The 17,204-nt window shown below is 40.9% G+C and overlaps 1 long non-coding RNA gene across 1 annotated transcript in view; it reads right to left on the bottom strand.

Moving 5' to 3' along the window:
* LOC140532948 (uncharacterized) overlaps positions 1-17,204 on the bottom strand; it is a 53,934-nt gene that overhangs the window by 16,105 nt on the left and 20,625 nt on the right. The window contains exon 2 of the long non-coding RNA XR_011976748.1: positions 11,959-12,044. This is a non-coding gene — a long non-coding RNA (uncharacterized lncRNA). The remainder of the gene's footprint in view (positions 1-11,958; positions 12,045-17,204) is intronic.

Raw genomic sequence — 17,204 nt, 5'->3', positions numbered from 1 at the left:
AGCTTTGTGACCCTGGGTAAAACACTTAATCCTGTTTGCCTCCATTTTTTCCTCTATCAAATCGGGACAATAATAATGTCTACCCCTAGGACTGTTGTGAGAATCAAATGAGATAAAATTTGTAAAGTGTTTTGTTTTATATAACACTTATTGGTGCTATGGAAATGTTAGTATTGTAGCTTTATAATTCCATGATTTTGAATTAAGTTGGACAGTCCCTTGCCAACACTGGCTTAGGAAGAAACATGCAGACTTGAAAATAAAGTGGAGAACTGTAATTTCTCATTCTAGATCCCCAGGTTAGCTTCATAGCCCTAGGAGGCATCAAGGAAGAACACTAATATGACACTAAATTTTCAAAGTGATCTCCCCCAAATATTCCTGTAAGGTGAGTATTTTACATTCTACAGGTGAGGAAATTGAGGTTCTTTGGGGTTATATGAGTTACCCTTGGGTGCTGAGGTATAGAAGGACTGGTTCATAGCACTCAGGCAATAGACAAGCATTACATTGGGCTCTGCAAAGGTGAGTGCCATGATCAGCCCCTTCCATCTCAGAGATGGACAACAGAAGTGAGTTGCTGTACTCTCTAAATAATGGATAACACAACAGCCATATATGTCCTTGTTGTGGATGTTAAGTCATTCTTCAGTCGTGTTCCCATTTTCCACACCCCATTTTGGGTTTTCTTGGCAGAGATACTGGAGTGGTTTGCCATTCCTTTCTCCAGCTTATTTTACAGATGAGGAAACTGAGGCCAACAGGGTGAAGTGACTTGCCAAAGGTCACACAGCTATGTGTGAAGCCAGATTTGAATTCATGAAGATTAGTTTTCCTTATTTCAGGTTCGGCATTCTATTCACTAGCTGCCCCCACCAAGATACAGTCTACAGCTAGCCAGTCCTGATGGAGGTGAGGCATACCTGTTTGAGGTTGTCTCAAAGATTCTTGTTTCAGTTCTCCAGGGAAGATATCTCCTGAGTATTTAATCACATGTCTACACAACGCAGGATACAATTCAACATGGACAATCTATCTCCTCCATGCTGGTTCTTAGATCCTGTTTCTCTGAGATGCTGATTCCTCTCCTACTTTTGATCTTTACTTTGGGGCATCTCAGGAATTCAAATTTGCTGTGATTAGTGCCTTACAGTTTGTTTATACTTATCAAATTAGAAACCTGATATCTGTGTCTCCATGGGCCTTACAGAGCGCCTTATCTCAAACACTATATATGACAGGGCCCCAGGCAGCAGATACCCCTCTTACTATGTTAGTGGATTCATAAGGGGACAGAGGCAATCTTATCAAGCAAAGGTTTCAAAATATATTTCTTTCAATTATGTACAAATATTTCTTTTACTAAGGGTCTCCATTTGTAGTTACATCAAAGGGTCTTTCATTGACTTATTTTCCAACCTGCCAATCCTTACTTGGTCCTTAATTTAGCCGTCCCTGCACACCTAGATGACATTCACAGCAAATGTCTGAAGTAAGATTTGAACCCAAGTATCCTGTCTACAGGTCCAGTTTTGTTTCCCCTATATCACACTGTTTCCTTAGGACAGTTCTATCTGATACAAATCATTTTGTTTCCCTTTCTTTTTAATTTTTAAAATTTATTTATTTTTAGTTTTACAAAGTGAATGTCACATAAGTTTTAAATTTTCTCCCCATTCCTCCCCTCTCCCCCCCACAGATGGCATGGAATTTGATAAAGGCTCTACATACACATTCCTATTAAACATATTTTCACATTGGTCATGTTGCATAGAAGAATAATAATGAATGCGAGAGACCATGAGAAAGAAAATAAACAAAAAAGAAAATAGTATGCTCCGCTTTGCATTCATACTCCATAGTTCTTTGTCTGGACATAGCTGGCATTTACCATCATGAGTCCTTTGGAATTGTTTTAGGTCCTTGCATTGCTGGGCTAAGTCTTTCAAAATCAGTCATTGAACACTGTGGCTGTTTCTGTGTATAATGTTCTCCTTGCTCTGCTCACTTCATTCAGCATCAGTTCATATAAGTCTTTCCAGGATTTTCTGAAGTCTGCTTGTACATCACTTCTTATTCTGTTTCCTTTGGTACAAGAGGCAGCTCAAGCCCTTTGCTGCCTTTTCGCACCCCACCTCAGCTGCTAAATGCTCTATCTTCCAAAATGATTTTGTAGCTATGGTGTATTATTCTGCATTTACTAGAATTGGGACAAGAGATCTTGATATAACGCAATCTTCCCCAAATAGAACAGAAGCTCTTTGAAGGCAGATTCTGTTCTGCTTGTATCTATCTCTAGGACTGAGCATAGTGTTTAGTACTATAGCATGTGCTAGCTTAAACTGTAAGCATTATACTGTAAACATTGTACGCTGTAAACATCATACTGATACATTGAGCATAGTGTTTAGTACTATAGTATGTGTTAATTTAAACTGTAAACATTGTAAACTGTAAACACTATACTGTAAACATTGTAAATTGTAAACATTATACTGTAAACATTGAGCATAGTATTTAGCACATAGTATGCACTTAATAAATGCTTGATGATGGATCTGTAATGTTACAGAAGGTAAAATTTTCCTGTATTAGAATGAATTGACTATGTAAATCAATCAAGAAACATAACCTCATTTTAAATATGTGATTGGATGCTCTAATATCTTAGGAAGGCAAGAACAAGTTTCAATCAACCAACCAGTCAAAGACCTTAGATTAAGTGCGAAAAGTCTTTGGGTGAATTTGGAGTGAACTTGGCAGGAAAAGTGTTAAAATTGACTTTGTAAATTTAGTCATGCCCCAGGGGTGGTCATCTGTGAAAGTGAGGACCATTAAGAAACCAAAACATTGGAGAGTATGGCAAATCTTCAGACTTGAGAGAAGAGAGTTCCAGCTAAATCCTTTGAAGAGTCTGAGGAGGAAGAAGATGAGGAGGAGAAGAGGAAGAGGAGGAGGAGAGAAATTTGGTCATGCCCTTGACCTTGGTCTTCTCTCTCCCCCCTCTCTTCCTGACCTTGGCTGAAGGAGAATGATATGAGTTTTGAAGGGTCCAGAAGATTCTGGACTTCCCATCTTCCCCCCATCTCTTAGGACACTAGTTTCTGATGACAGGGTCTGTATCCAGAGCCAAAGGCAGATTGGATCCGGATTCACAATTTTACAAAGGGCCTAGAAAAGAAACTACACCATGCTTAAAGGGACCTTCTTTTCACTCCCCAGAAAAGGAAGAAAAAGGTTTCCACTGACCAGGAGCTGGGAGTCTCCCAGTTGCCACTTATATTCTCTAAGTTTAAGCTCACTTTTACTGGTGGGACAGTGTGTCACAGACTTTGGTGGAGAGATATTTTATAATAACTATTCTTACTGGATTATGTCGGTTGTTGTTGAGTCATTTCAGTTGTGTCTGACTCTTGTGTGACCCCATTTGGGGTTTTCTTGGCAAAGATACTGGAGTGGTTTGTCATTTTCTTCCCCAGCTCATTTTACCAATGATGAAACTGAGGCAAATAGGGTTAAGTGACTTGCCCAGGGTCACATATCTAGTTTCTAAGGTCACATTTGAACTCAGGTCTTTCTGACTCCAGGACCAGCGCTCTATCTACAATGCCACCTAGTGGCTATTTTAGTAATTACCCCCTTTTCTAGAAGTTCTTTAAAAGCCTTGCTGACTAAATTGATTCTCAATTGATAATCTTGCTGAGAAGCACAGGGGTAAGTAAGGGCTTTAGAGCTATAACAATAGAGCCTTTTCCCACTCACGCCCAATTCCTCAGGGTTACCCCTAGAAGCATCACAGGATATAGTCGCCTTACTCTGGGGATCCAGAGTAAGTGGAAGGTAAGATACTCTCCTCACAGTGTAACTACACTTGGTTTTAGTGAGATTTGAACTTGCCTTCTCTCCTGGCATTCTCCTCTCAAGTCATACGGCCCTGTAAATTTTCATGTTCAGGAGAGTATATATCAAGGACCTTCCTAAGTGTTGACTCAGCTCCAGAAAAACGTAAAAAGCAAAGATCAGGCTAAAAATGCTTACAAAGGACAAGGGAGTTATAAGTTGTCTCATCAACTTTCTCCTCCTCTCAGCACATCCCAGAGAACTTGAGAAGCCCTATGCACATCACTGGGCACTGCAAAGACATAGGTCCAGATATAGGACAGAAAGGGGAGGAGTCAGATGTGGAAAAAGTTAAAACTGACTCCACTGAATATTGGGAATATTCTGTCTCAATCACTAAGGGTTCTTTGTCCTGGTAACAGTGACACCTTGCAAGCTGGGTTTCTGTCTCCTAGACAAACACATGGCAGATGCCAGAAGCAACATGGCAGATGCCCACTTTTGTTTCAACCATAGTTATCCCCACATTTATTCTGCTGGAAAGGGATATGTCTAGAGCTAGAAGGAACTTTATAGGTCACCCAGTTTACCCCCACCCACTTCCCCCACCATTTTACATACTGAGATTCAGAGACAAGCAGTGACTTACCTAAGGTCACACAGCTAGGAGGTCGCCTACACAGGATTTGGACTCTGATCCAATAAAAAGTTTAGGACTTCAAAGTCATGGCTCTTTCCATTTAGCTAGAGAGCCTCAGGAAGGCTGACTTAACATTCATGAACCCATGGGAGGTTAAGGGTGAGGGATGGGGGGTACCAGTGGGAGAGGCTTCAGTTTTCCCTACCTGTCCTAAGCAAAGGGGAGTCTGTCTGGAAAGGTCAGCTAAGTTAGTCAGCAGGTTTTTGTGAAGCACTCATCCTGTACAGGGTGCTATAGTGGATGAAGAAGAAGTAAAGGCCATGGTAGAAGTTAGAGTTTGATTCAAAAGACAAGACCCTAACAACTCAAACGAGAAGACAATACTGAATGACTTGGTATGGCTGCTCGGTGCTACAGGAACTTAGAAAAGGAAGAAATCTGTGCTGGCTGGAGTCACTAAAGAGGTAATCAATGGGTAGAGGCATCAAGGTCCCTATTAGATAAGAGTACCAGAGTTGAAGTTGGGAAAACCTGAGTTAAAATCCCATCTCTGTCACTTACTAGCTATGTGACCCTGGGCAAGTCATATAACCTCTCTGGACCTCAGTTTTCTCACCTGTAAAATGTGGTGGCTAGACTCAGGGACCATAAAATTCAGCAAAGAAAGCTTCAAGGAGGAAGAGGACTTTGATCTGGACTTCAAAGAACAGGTAAGATTTGGATTGATCAAAACAGAAACGTGCATAGGGGTAAACTCTAGTCAGGGTACTTTTCTTGTCTCTAGGTAGCTGAACATTTTTTCTTTTTGGTGGGGGGAGGAGGTATAGGGGTAGAGATTTGGGGAAAGGGAAAGGTATAATAATAAAAGTTATAATATTCCACAGCACAGCACAGTTATCATTGATAAATTCCCTGAAGTGGGATGGAACAAAAGATACAGCAGGTAGTTCTCTATTGGGGAAAGATGGGAAGGAACACATACAGGTTTGTCTTAAATAAACTGGAAATAATGTGTCCAGTTCTCCCTTTTGATTTCCCTAGCCAACTCTTTACCTGTATGCTTTAGGGTATTCTGTCTCCCCAAGATTACTCTGGAGAGAGAACAATTAAAACATCCATTATTTAAGACTCCATTTGTAATTCTATTGTGAAGACAATCATTTGTTATCCAAAGAAAGGCCTGGGTCTTTATTTCAAATGTTAGGCATGTGAAAATATTGACTGAGGCTACCTGCTGGGGGTTGTAGTTGTGTAAATGTAAAGTTACTTAAAAAGAAATCCAAATACATTATCATTTACTGCCAGGCACTAAAGACTCCAAGGGAGGCATCCAAACAAATAGTTCAAAGTTCAAAATAGAAGGGATGATAGCGGACACTCATTAATGAAATGTGCCCATTGTTATTCATTGCTGGAAATTAGCCCCTCTTTAAGTACAAGTGGTTATAGAGGTAGTTGGGTAGCTCTATGGATAGAGTACTGAACCTGGACCGAGGAAAACCCAGATTCAAATACAGCTGCAGACACTTACAAGCTGTGTGACCCTGGGCAAGTCACTTTACCTGCAAGATGGAGATAATAACAACATTTACCTCCCAGGATTAGGCCAGCTAGGGGGTACAGTGCAGAGAGTGGGTCCCTAGTCAGGAAGATGAATCTTCTTGGAGTTCAAATCTAATGTCCGACATGACCCTGGGCAAGTCACTTCACCCGTTTGCCTCAGTTTCCTCATCTGTAAAATGAGCTGGAGAAGGAAATGGCAATCCACTCCAGTATCTTTGTCAAGAAAACCTCAAATGGGGTCATGAAAAAGTTGGACACGACTGAAAAATGACTGAACAAAAAACCTTCGAGGATTATTGCGAGGATTAAATGAGAATATTTATAAAGCACTTGGCACATAATACAGTTAAGTACTTAATTCCTTCTTTGTAGATAAACTGAGCAAGGTTAACAAACAAGAACAAGAAATATTGTTATAATCAACAATTTGTATCCAGTTTGTGATTTTGGTTGCCCTTTTTGACTCATGAGAGACTAAAATCACTGTCTGCTTCCAAGAAAATTAATCAGTAAGTGTCTATTTCTTATCTACTATCTACCCAATGATGATTTCGAGGCAACACAAAATATGTATTAGTCAGAGTTCCTGCCTTGTAGCTGGAAAGGAAGAATGGATTAGAAAGAGCTGATAATGTGAAATCAGAAGACTTAGATTCTTCTCTTGGCTCTGCCACTTACTGACTTTGTGACTTTGGGTAAGTCACTCCTCCTGGCCCTCAGTTTTCTTACATGTAAGGGCATTAGGTCAAGTGGTACTTGGGAACAGGATAAAAGAAGCAGCCTTAGCCTTAGGAAGACCGGGTCTGGAAGCCCCACCTCTGACACACACTGGCTAGGTGAGCTTGGGAAAAAAAATCTCATAACCATAACCTTAGTTCCTCCTCCAGTCCCCTGCAGTTATTTATCATGATAAATTGAAGAGCAAGTCAACATGTATTGAAGTCCCTATTACCCATCAGGCACTATGCTAAGGGCAGGGATACAAAGAAAAGCAAAAACAATTCCTATCCTCTAGGAGCTCATGATCTAATGGAGGCTCTTTCAGAAACAAATTTACCCATCTGGAGCAAAAGAAGAGGTTTTCTCTCCAGAAGTTCCCCATATCATGAAATCAATCATAGGCCTGTACCTAAAAAAAAAATATTTATCGAGAGGTCAGAGGTTTTAGGTTTCTCCCATTCTGAAACTGAACACAGCTCCATTGGAGCTCCTGAAATTCAGAGACTACATGGGTGAGATAACGTGGAAAAGCAAGAAGAACAAGGAAATAGAAATTGCGGCATTTTGTCGGGTGGTTCTACCATTAATTGACTGTGTGTGTGGAGAGAGAGAGAGAGAGAGAGAGAGAGAGAGAGAGAGAGAGAGAGAGAGAGAGAGAGAGAGAGAGAGAGAGAGAGAGAGAGAGAGAGAGAGACAGAGACAGAGAGAGAGAGACAGAGAGACAGAGAGACAGAGAGAGAGAGAGAGAGAGAGAGAGGGAGGGAGGGAGGGAGGAGGGAGGAGGGAGACGGGGAGAGGGGGAGAGAATGAATGAACCTGGATCTGTGATCCAGGGACAGGGAACTATCAGTGTGAAAAATGTTCCCACTAAGGAAAAACAACTGACTGAAATAAAATGATTTACCCAGGTTCACATAGCCAATATGTGTCAGTCAGATCCCAACCTAGATGTCACTGACTCCAACATTACTCATCTATGCACTACATTACCCTGTGATGCTTCTCCTTTATATTTTATTCCAGACCACAAAAACTTTCAAAATGTTCTGTTGACTGAAGAAAATCTGTGGGAGGCAGCTAGGTGGAACAGTGGGTAGAGCATTGAATCTGAATTCAAATCCTGCCTCAGGCATTTATCAGCTTTGTGTATGTTCTTTAACTTCTCTATCTCAGTTTCCTCATCTGTAAAATGAGTGGGTCCCTAAATGTATAATTCTATAAAAAGGATATTCCAGAACAAGGGGCTGGTAGGATTTAAGGTAAAGAAACTTCCCCAAAGTCACTGCCAATGAGATAAGGCAAAACCATGTCAGAAAATGATCTGTTGTTAATTGCCTCTTTTCTTTCTTGGGGAAGCTCTTTGTCTTATGGGGGCATTACTGGCTTTTAATTTTTAACCTCGGCAGAAGCAGCAATAGACTTCAAATGGAGTAGGGAAAGCAGCCTGCTCATCAAGAAGGGTAAGTAGTTCATTGTTTTTTCATTAAAGTCTAAAATTACTGATCAGAGCAGGTGTGATATTATCATTTAATTTGTCTCTACTCAATTTTTTAGGCTGCAAGGGCTCTCCTGAGCCTCAGGGGGCACTAACAAAAACCTGCTCCAGGCACCAATCATCTCAATGACTTGCAAAATCCAATGGAACGAGTAAGTAACTGACCTACCATAGCTGAAGCATGAACCACAATGAGCTCACTGGGGAGACTTCCACCAGGAGGTGACTTTGTACTGTGATGCCATCCAAGTATGGACTCCCTTGCAGGAAGAATCTGTCAAAGCAGCAAAATCAAGCTACCATTTAAAAAAAAGAAAAGAAAAGAAAAGAAAAGAGAAGAAAAGAAAAGAAAAGAAAATTCTCTCCAAAGCTGTTTATCTCTGCCCTGAGTAGCTTATGGATGGAAACGCAAGGTAAAAATGTGCATCCTTCCTGTTCTGGAAATTGCAGTTAATCAAATGTCTGCCAGACTTAGCCAGGACATGACAGTCATGTTGTCAGCCCTGTTTGGCAATAACCACCGATTTTGAATGTGGAGGGAAGCAACTTTCTCAGTCTTCATCCAGGAGGGAAAGTATTCATTGATTCTTTTCATAATGGTCTGAAGTTACAGAACAGAGCACATACAAGATCCCAGTCCTAGGTAAGTTCTACCACTTACCTCCTTGATCCCTCTTGTGCTTCTGAATCAAGCTAGAGGAAGACATACAAGGGCACTGCCTAGGTCCACTAGGGATGTATCTTATCTACTCTCAGCTGGGCTCTAGATGCAACAGATGAAAGCTTTTACTTATCCCACTGTTGCATTTCTATCACTCTCCCTACAGCAACTATTCCAAACCTTCCCTTCTCTCCTTGACCCCCTTCCACCTCCTTTCTACTGAGATCTTTGCCTCAGACTTTCCGTACAAGCCATTCTGGGTAACATTTCTGTTCCTCTCTTCTCCAAATCTCAAAGCCCACTCTCTTCTCCTTTACTCTAGACTGATGAAAAAGTGGCCCTTCTTGCTAAAACCAAACCCTCTACATCTATCAATACCCTTGATCCTACTCCTTTCTTTGTCCTCTGGCAGACTGCCACCATTACCATCCAACTGCCATTCTAGCTACTGGTTCCTCCCCTTACTCACTACAATCATGTCCATGGTTTCCCCCCATCCTGAAAGAAAGCCCATTGTTGGACCTTCGCTATTATCCTACTTCTCTTCTTTCAGCTCCAAACCCCTAAAGGAGTGTCTATATTTATTGCTTCCACTCCCCGTCCTCTCACATACTTCTCAAACTTTCACAATCAGGCTCTTAACAATATTCAGCTGAAACCCCTCTCTCCAAAATTACCAATGACCTCTTAAAGGTCAAATCTGCTGACCTTTTCTGAATCCTCATTCTCCTTGACCTTTTCATGGTATTCAACATTGTTGATCAAATTCTCTTCTGATATATTGTCTCCTCTCTGGGACTTTGTGACACTGCTCATTTGATTCTCATTCTATCTCTACTACTACCCTTTCTCTGTCTTCTTTGAGGGTTCATCATGCAAATCACATGCTTTAATTACTGGTGTACCCCAAGGCTCTTCCCCCTTTACACTCTCCCAGTGATCTCATCAGTTCTCATGGGCTTAATTATCATCTCTATGCAGAGGACATCCAAATCTATGTACCAATTGACTTACTGGCAAATATTTACTAAGCTACTACCATGTATTGGCACTGAGTTGGGTACTGGAGAGACAAAGACACAAATGAAAAAGTTCCTACTCTCAAGCATTCTATTGGGGGAGATAACCTATAACTAGCCCTATTTTCTCTCCTGAATACTAATTCTTTTTCATCAACTGCCTATTAGATGTTTCCAAATGAATGTCTCAGTAGGCCTTTCAAACTCAGCATGCCCCTAATAGCATTAGTGACTTTTCTTCAAAACCTATCACTCTTCTAAATTTCCCTAGTATTAGTAATTATCACTTATATATAGCACTTTAATAGTTGCAAAATGATTTTCATATGTGTGTTAACTCATTTGATCCTCACAACAGCCCTATGAGATAGGTGTTATTATTATTCCCATTTTACAGATGAGGAAGCTAAAGCTTTGAGAGTTTAAGTGATTTGTCCAAGGTCACACAGCTAACAAATGTCTGAGGCAGAATTCAAACTCGGGTCTTCCTGATTCTATAGCACCACAATACTTTCCGTCACCTAGGTTTCCAACCTCAGAGTCATCTTCTTCTCACTCTCCCATACTCCAGGATTCCCAGGATTTTGGTCAGTTGCTAGATCTTGTCAATTCTACCTCCCCAACATCTCTAGAATCTTCTCTCTGGGGTGTAGGGTGTGTTCAGGGAGGACCAGTGCCAGTACCTTTGGTGTGATGGCTGCCAAGTCCTTTTTGGGACTCTTTCCACCTTTGGTGTCCACTCTCTCCACCTTTTGGTGTCCTTTGGCAGATGAAATTCAGTTTTATGCTGATAGTAACAGTCCAAAGTGCTTTTATGATTCCCTGAAAGCTATTTATGGATCAAAAACCTATGGTGCATCACAACTACTCAGTGCTGATGGAGTCACATTGATTAGTGATAAGGCCATGATCCTAGAGAGATGGGCTGAACACTTCCACGGTATTTTCAACAGACCATCATCAATCAATGCTGAGGCCATTGACCGTTTACCTCAGGTTGAAATCAATCCCTCCTTAGCTGAACTTCCAACTGAAGAAGAGATTTTGAAAGCCATTAGGCTCCTTTCATGTGGCAAAGCAACTAGTCCTGATTCTATTCCAGCTGAGATTTACAAGGTAGGGGGACCATTGCTCATACAAAAGCTGACTGAAATTTTCCAGATTATTATGGCAAAAGGAGGTTATCCCCCAGGAGTTCAAGGATGCCTCCATTGTCCACCTTTATAAGGGTAAAGGGAATAGATTGTCCTGTGACAATCACAGGGGGATCTCTCTCTTAGTCATTGCTGGCAAAATTCTTACTAGAGTTCTCCTTAATAGGCTGATCCTTCACCTGGAAGATGGTCATATATATGAGAGCCAGTGTGGTTTCAGAAAGGGCTGAGGAACAGTCCATATGGTGTTTGCTGCCTGGAGAAAGGCCAGGAGCAGAACAGAGGTCTGTACACAACGTTTGTGGATCTGACCAAGGCCTTTGACACTGTTAGTTGTAAGGTCTAATGGAAAATTATGTCAAAATTTGGTTGCCCAGAAAAGTTCATCAATATTGTATGTCAATGTCATGATGCTATGTTTGCCCGGGTTCTGGATAATAACAAAGCTCTCGTGCCTTCCCAGTCACCAATGGAGGGAAACAGAACTGTGTGCTTGCTCCCATGCTTTTTAGCATGATGTTTTCAGCCATGTTGACAAATGCTTTCAATGAAGATGAACACAGCATCAAGGTCAACTACCATATTGATGATAAGTTCTTCAATTTGAAAAGGCTACAAACCAAGACCAAAGTGAAAGGAGTGTTGGTGCATGATTTTCTGTTTGCAGAGTATTGTCCACTCAGTGCAGCCTCTGAAGCTGAGATGCAACAAAGTATGGATCAATTCTCTGCTGCCTGTGCTAATTTTGGCCTAATAATTAACACCAAAAAAACACAGGTGCTCCATCAGCCACCACCACGCCATCCATACATGGAACCATTGGTTACAACAAATAGAGAAGTTTTGAATGCTATGGATACACTTACCTTGGTAGTGTACTTTCCAGGGATGTGCATGTTGACAATTAGGTTGATGCATGCATTGCCAGAGCTAGCTCAGTGTTTGTGAGACTCTGAAGAAAAGTTTGGGAGAGAAGAGGCATTAGACTGACTACCAAATTGAAAGTCTATAGAGCCATTGTGCTGACCTCATTGTTGTATGCCTGTGAAACATGGACAGTCTACCTGTACCATGACAGGAAACTGAATCGTTTCCATTTGAACTGTCCTGGAAAGGTTCTGAGGATCACCTGGCAGGATAAGGTACCAGACACTGAAGTCCTTGCTCGAGCTGAACTGCCAAGTATTCAAACTGTGCTTCAGAGAGCGCAACTCTGATGGGCTGGTCACGTTGTTCAAATGCCAAATGTATGTTTGCCAAAAAGACTATTTTATGGAGAACTTGCATGAGGCAAGTGATCACATGGTGGCCAGAAGAAACGATACAAAGCCACTCTCAAGTCTCTCTCAAGAACTTTGGATTTGACTGTGCAACATGGGAGACATTGGCACAGGACCTGTCAGTATGGCATGCCTACATAACAAAAGGCACTGTGCTCTTTGAGCAAAGCAGAATTGAGACAGCACAAAGTAAACGCAAGATGTGCAAATTTGGGATATCCACCCCAAATATTCACACAGACTATCTGTGCCCAACCTGTGGTAGAGCATTCCGAGCTCGTATTGGTCTGACCAGCCACAGTAGGACACGCTGAAATTTATATGGTGATTTTATTTTGGTCCTCTTTGAAGATGAAGAACAACCATTAACCAGAATCTTCTCTCTATTTATACTGGTCCAATTTCAGTTCAGGTCCTCATCACCTCTCACCTATTGGAATAGCCCCCAAATTAATCTTCCAGTCTCAAGTCTGTACCATCTTCAATCATCTAACCCACAACTTCCAAAAATGATTTTCCTTAAGCAAGAGTCTGACCAAACCACTCCCCCCGTCAATAAACTCTGGTGGCTCCCTTTAACCTCTGTTATTAAATACAAATTGCCTTGTTTGGCATTTAAAGCCCTTTACAACTTGTCCCCACCTACCCTTTGTAGTCTTTTTATACATTATCCCTCTTCATGAACTCTTTGACACAGCCAGACTAACTTACTGTCTTCTCTAGACACAATCTCCCTACTTTTGCACCGACTCTCTCCCATGCTGGCAATGTATTCCTCTTTACCTCCTCCTTTTCCTTCAAAGTTCAACTCAACTACTACCTTTTACATGAAACTTTTAATGACCCACTCCTCTCAGATGCTATTACACTCCCTACCCCCCAAAAATCCTTAAATGTTTTTATCTACTTAAGTATGTGATTTCAACAATATAGGAAATACCTGTCAGGACAGATGGGCACCTTCCTCTGTAATTTATACTCTTACAGAGTTGTCTGAGGCACTGAGAAGTTCATTGATTTGCCAAAGGTCACATGGTCAATAGGTGTCACAAGTAGGAATTAGACCCAGGTCTTTCTGACTGAATTACAGTAGATTGCCTCTCAATGAAATCAAAAGTCTGGTCCAAGAGACAAACAGAATATATGTACTTGTCCCCCTTGATAGACTGTAGCCTTGTGGGCAGAGGTTGTTGCATTTTTGTCTTTTTATTTCTAGCACCTAGAATTCCTAAGATGGTGCCTGACTATAGTAGGAAGAATATCTTCCAGAATAACCCCTCATGTGGGTTGGACTAGTTCTTTTCCCTAAAAGGTAATACTGAAATGGTCTTGAAGGTTTAATTGACTCATTGGACTGAAAGTTCCAGTAGTTGATGAAAATTCCAGGTAGTCTGAGTGGTTGTTGATGATGGTGATAATGATGATGGTGAGGCTTCATTCTCAAGGAGGATGACATCATAAAGGTAAGGTCTTGACTTGTTTGTGGATTGGATTTAAGTGAGACAGAGTTGTACTAAGGGGTCAATCTTACTTCTCCAGAATCATCAGAGTCCAGTGTAAGATAAAAGTCCAAATGACTGGCAATGACACAGGATGTCTTTGAACTTTCTAAATAAGGTCTTTCCCAGGTTTCAGTTTGTCTGAGGCAACACTCATTCAATTACTAAGAATTGAGTAGATGGCCTACTTTATCATCACTAAAAGCATCAATCTGAGAGGGATAATCTAAGTACCAAAATTCATGAGGAACTACAGCTCTTTCCTGATGCTTGATCAGTAGACCAGTAACTTAAAGAAGCCTATTCATTGAATGCATGTATGTCACTCAAAGTGAGAATGTGATAAGACCTTAGCCTGAAAGGGCCAGGGTCTCACATTGCACCCTGGGCCATCTCCAATCATCCTGATGAATATCAGGCCACTGGACCCAGATGATTCAGGAGAAGAAAGTGAGGTTGGTGACCTTGCACAGTCTTGCCTCACTCAAATCAAAGTCAACTGTAAGTCATGCCATCATCTTGATGTCTTGGTCTTCTTTGAGAATGAAGGACAAACACAAGTTGCACTCAACTGAATCAACTCAGTGTCATATCCTTGCTGAATCCTTCTCTTACTATGGCTAAGCAGATTTTCTTTTGCTGATCAGTAAATTCTAGTTTCATTCTAATCTCAAATCTAAACTGCCAAGACACCAGCTCCCTGAAACCCTGACATATTAAGTAGGTACTCAATAAATACTTATTGACTGATTGGTGGATGGCAAAGTATAGAAGAGTGGATCCATAGTATTATTGATCATGGCAGTGCCACCACCACCTTTGCCAACACTCTTCTATGCCTGTGGTTAGAAAGTAGTTGGGATGAGAGGACGGTAGGCTTGGAAAAATCAGTAAGAAGAACAAGATAATAGCTATAGTGTATTTCACTTCTGACTTGCAACCCTACTCTTCCATCTATTTGATTCAAAGCCTGGCTTTAATGTAGAACAAAGATTGACAAGCTATAGATAGAGTCATCTCTGGGCAAAATTGTGAAATTAATCTTTAGTATTCTCATCTCTCTATTCATCTGCATTTCTCTCTTAGTCCCTTCATTCTGGTCCTTGAGTGACTGTTATTCTGTACTGATACCTAGACTGATAATACAGGACTTCTCAAGGATATTTGTATTTTAGATGAGGATTCTTGGAGAGGAATCACTTTCAAGTCACAAAAGAACAAACCTATAATACTGGGGTGTTATACTGGGGTGAAGCTACAATAATGGAGTTAATATTTGGGATGGGAGCACCTAATCCATCATAGGGTTAGTCTCATTTACAGAAAGGAAATATTTATAGAGAAAGGTTTACACAGGCGTATTTCTGAGAACTTGTGTGACACCAGGAATCCCCTCACACATGGTCCTCCTGAAAACCACTCAGGTTTGAGGCATCCAGTGAGTGAGCATTCACCAAAATCTTAACTTGTGAGACCTAATAGAAATAGAGCCCTACGTTTACCAGGCTAACCAAAGGGCAAAGATCCAAAGTACAAAAAAAAATGCTTAATTAAACAACAAAACAAAATAAGTGACAATAAAGGTTTTCCCTAGATACATGGCAATAAATATTTCCCTAAACATATAGAGATTCACTGTCCTGCAGAAAGGCTATACAAGCATGAAGCTCATAGAACATACATGACTGGACAAAACATATGGAGGTCCATATATGTAGGGAATGTTTATGGTCTGGAAACATATAGGGCCAGATACATATGTAAGGAACACATGTAGCCAGAGAACATATATGGCTAAGATAACTAATGTCTTCATTGCTGCAGTCATAAATATTCCTTAAAAATGTCACTGCATTGTTTTCCATGGGGCCCTATTGGTCATCAGCTTTAATGAGCTGCTGCTGGTGTTGCTTTCTACTATCATATACTGGTATTCAGCTGTGATACTTTCTTCTCTGCATATAAGGAATTGACTCCCCTCTTCTTAGCTTATAGCCCTAGGAGTTCTATCTTTTGTGACATGGGCCTCAGCCAGCCATACCCAACCAGCTAACTAGAGAAATGTTTCAGCATTTTAAAATTTGACTTTTGAACTGTGTTATCCTTTGCTGCTACTTCACTTCTCTTATTCGAGTTATGGTCCACAATTCCGTTATGCTCCTATCATACCTCTGGCTCACTAATCTTGAAATTATTCTAGGGAGTCCATTTAGCAAAAGTGCAGAGAAGCTACAAGAAACTGGAGTGAAGAGAGTCTTTTCAAATATTGCAGTGCTGCTGGTGACCATGATAACCACTTTGGGTGCAAGATTAAAAAGGAATTCACCCTATTTGCTCCTAGTAATCAAACTTACTCTACTGTCTACAGAAGTGAAGGAAGAGTCATCCTTGCCTTATGGTAGAAGGCACATAATAAAATGCTTGTTGGATTGGACTGGTATGGAATGCACTAGAAATTTTCTGATATTTTGGCCACTAATTTCAGGGGATTAAGAAATCAGTACACATTGTTTTTGAATTGAAAAGTTTAGCTTTTAGTACTCCTTTCTGTTTTCTTCTTTCACCTCCTTCCCCTTCCCCTATGACTCTACTCTCAGATCTTAAGGAATCGTGGACTCTCAGAGCACGGTAAGAGAGTTCTGAGTTTCCCTAGGGCAAGTGTTCCATCCTCCAATACTTTTCCTCCAGGATTCTCCACCATTTAATATTCATTCTCTCCCAGCACTCTGTTCTAAGCTATCTGCCACTCGGAAAGGTATCTAAAAGCCCATTCACAATAAGATATGAAGAACTACTAACACTCAAATGTGTTTAACTCCTCCCAGGCCTGATTAAGAAGAGATTTTTTTGGCACCTCTGGGTGCAAAATTCACCTTTGGCAGAAAAGCCAACAATAAGAACTGTTTTAAAATCCTCCTTAAATTTCTCCACTTGGGCTAGTCAACTATGCCAAAAGATGAAACTGATCTAAGGAGAAACATCTGAGAAGGGGAAGGGGAGGGAGGAAAACAGTATTAGAATTGTTCTTTTGGCAGCTTTATCTCTACTTGTCAACTTTCTTATCAGGTCCCTGCTGTTCTTGAATCAGATCCACATCTTTCCCTCCTTTTTCTCCTCCTCTTGTCTTCACTTTCATCTTCCCTCACTCCCATCTCATGTTATGCTAACTCTTCCAAGGCAACTTCAAATACAGAAAGTGGAAGGGAGATAGAGAGGGAATCTGTGAGCAGTCAGCTCACAAGCAGGTCAACAGAATGATTAAAATGGTCAAAGGGGAACCATTAGAAGTAACATGTGGCAATGGACTAATCTCTGACTTTTCAACCAGAAGAA

Source organism: Notamacropus eugenii, chromosome 3 (genome assembly GCF_028372415.1).
Source record: "Notamacropus eugenii isolate mMacEug1 chromosome 3, mMacEug1.pri_v2, whole genome shotgun sequence".
Lineage (NCBI taxonomy): Eukaryota > Metazoa > Chordata > Mammalia > Diprotodontia > Macropodidae > Notamacropus > Notamacropus eugenii.
The sequence above is the reverse complement of the archived record's forward strand: the minus strand, read 5'-3'. Positions and strand labels throughout refer to the sequence as shown.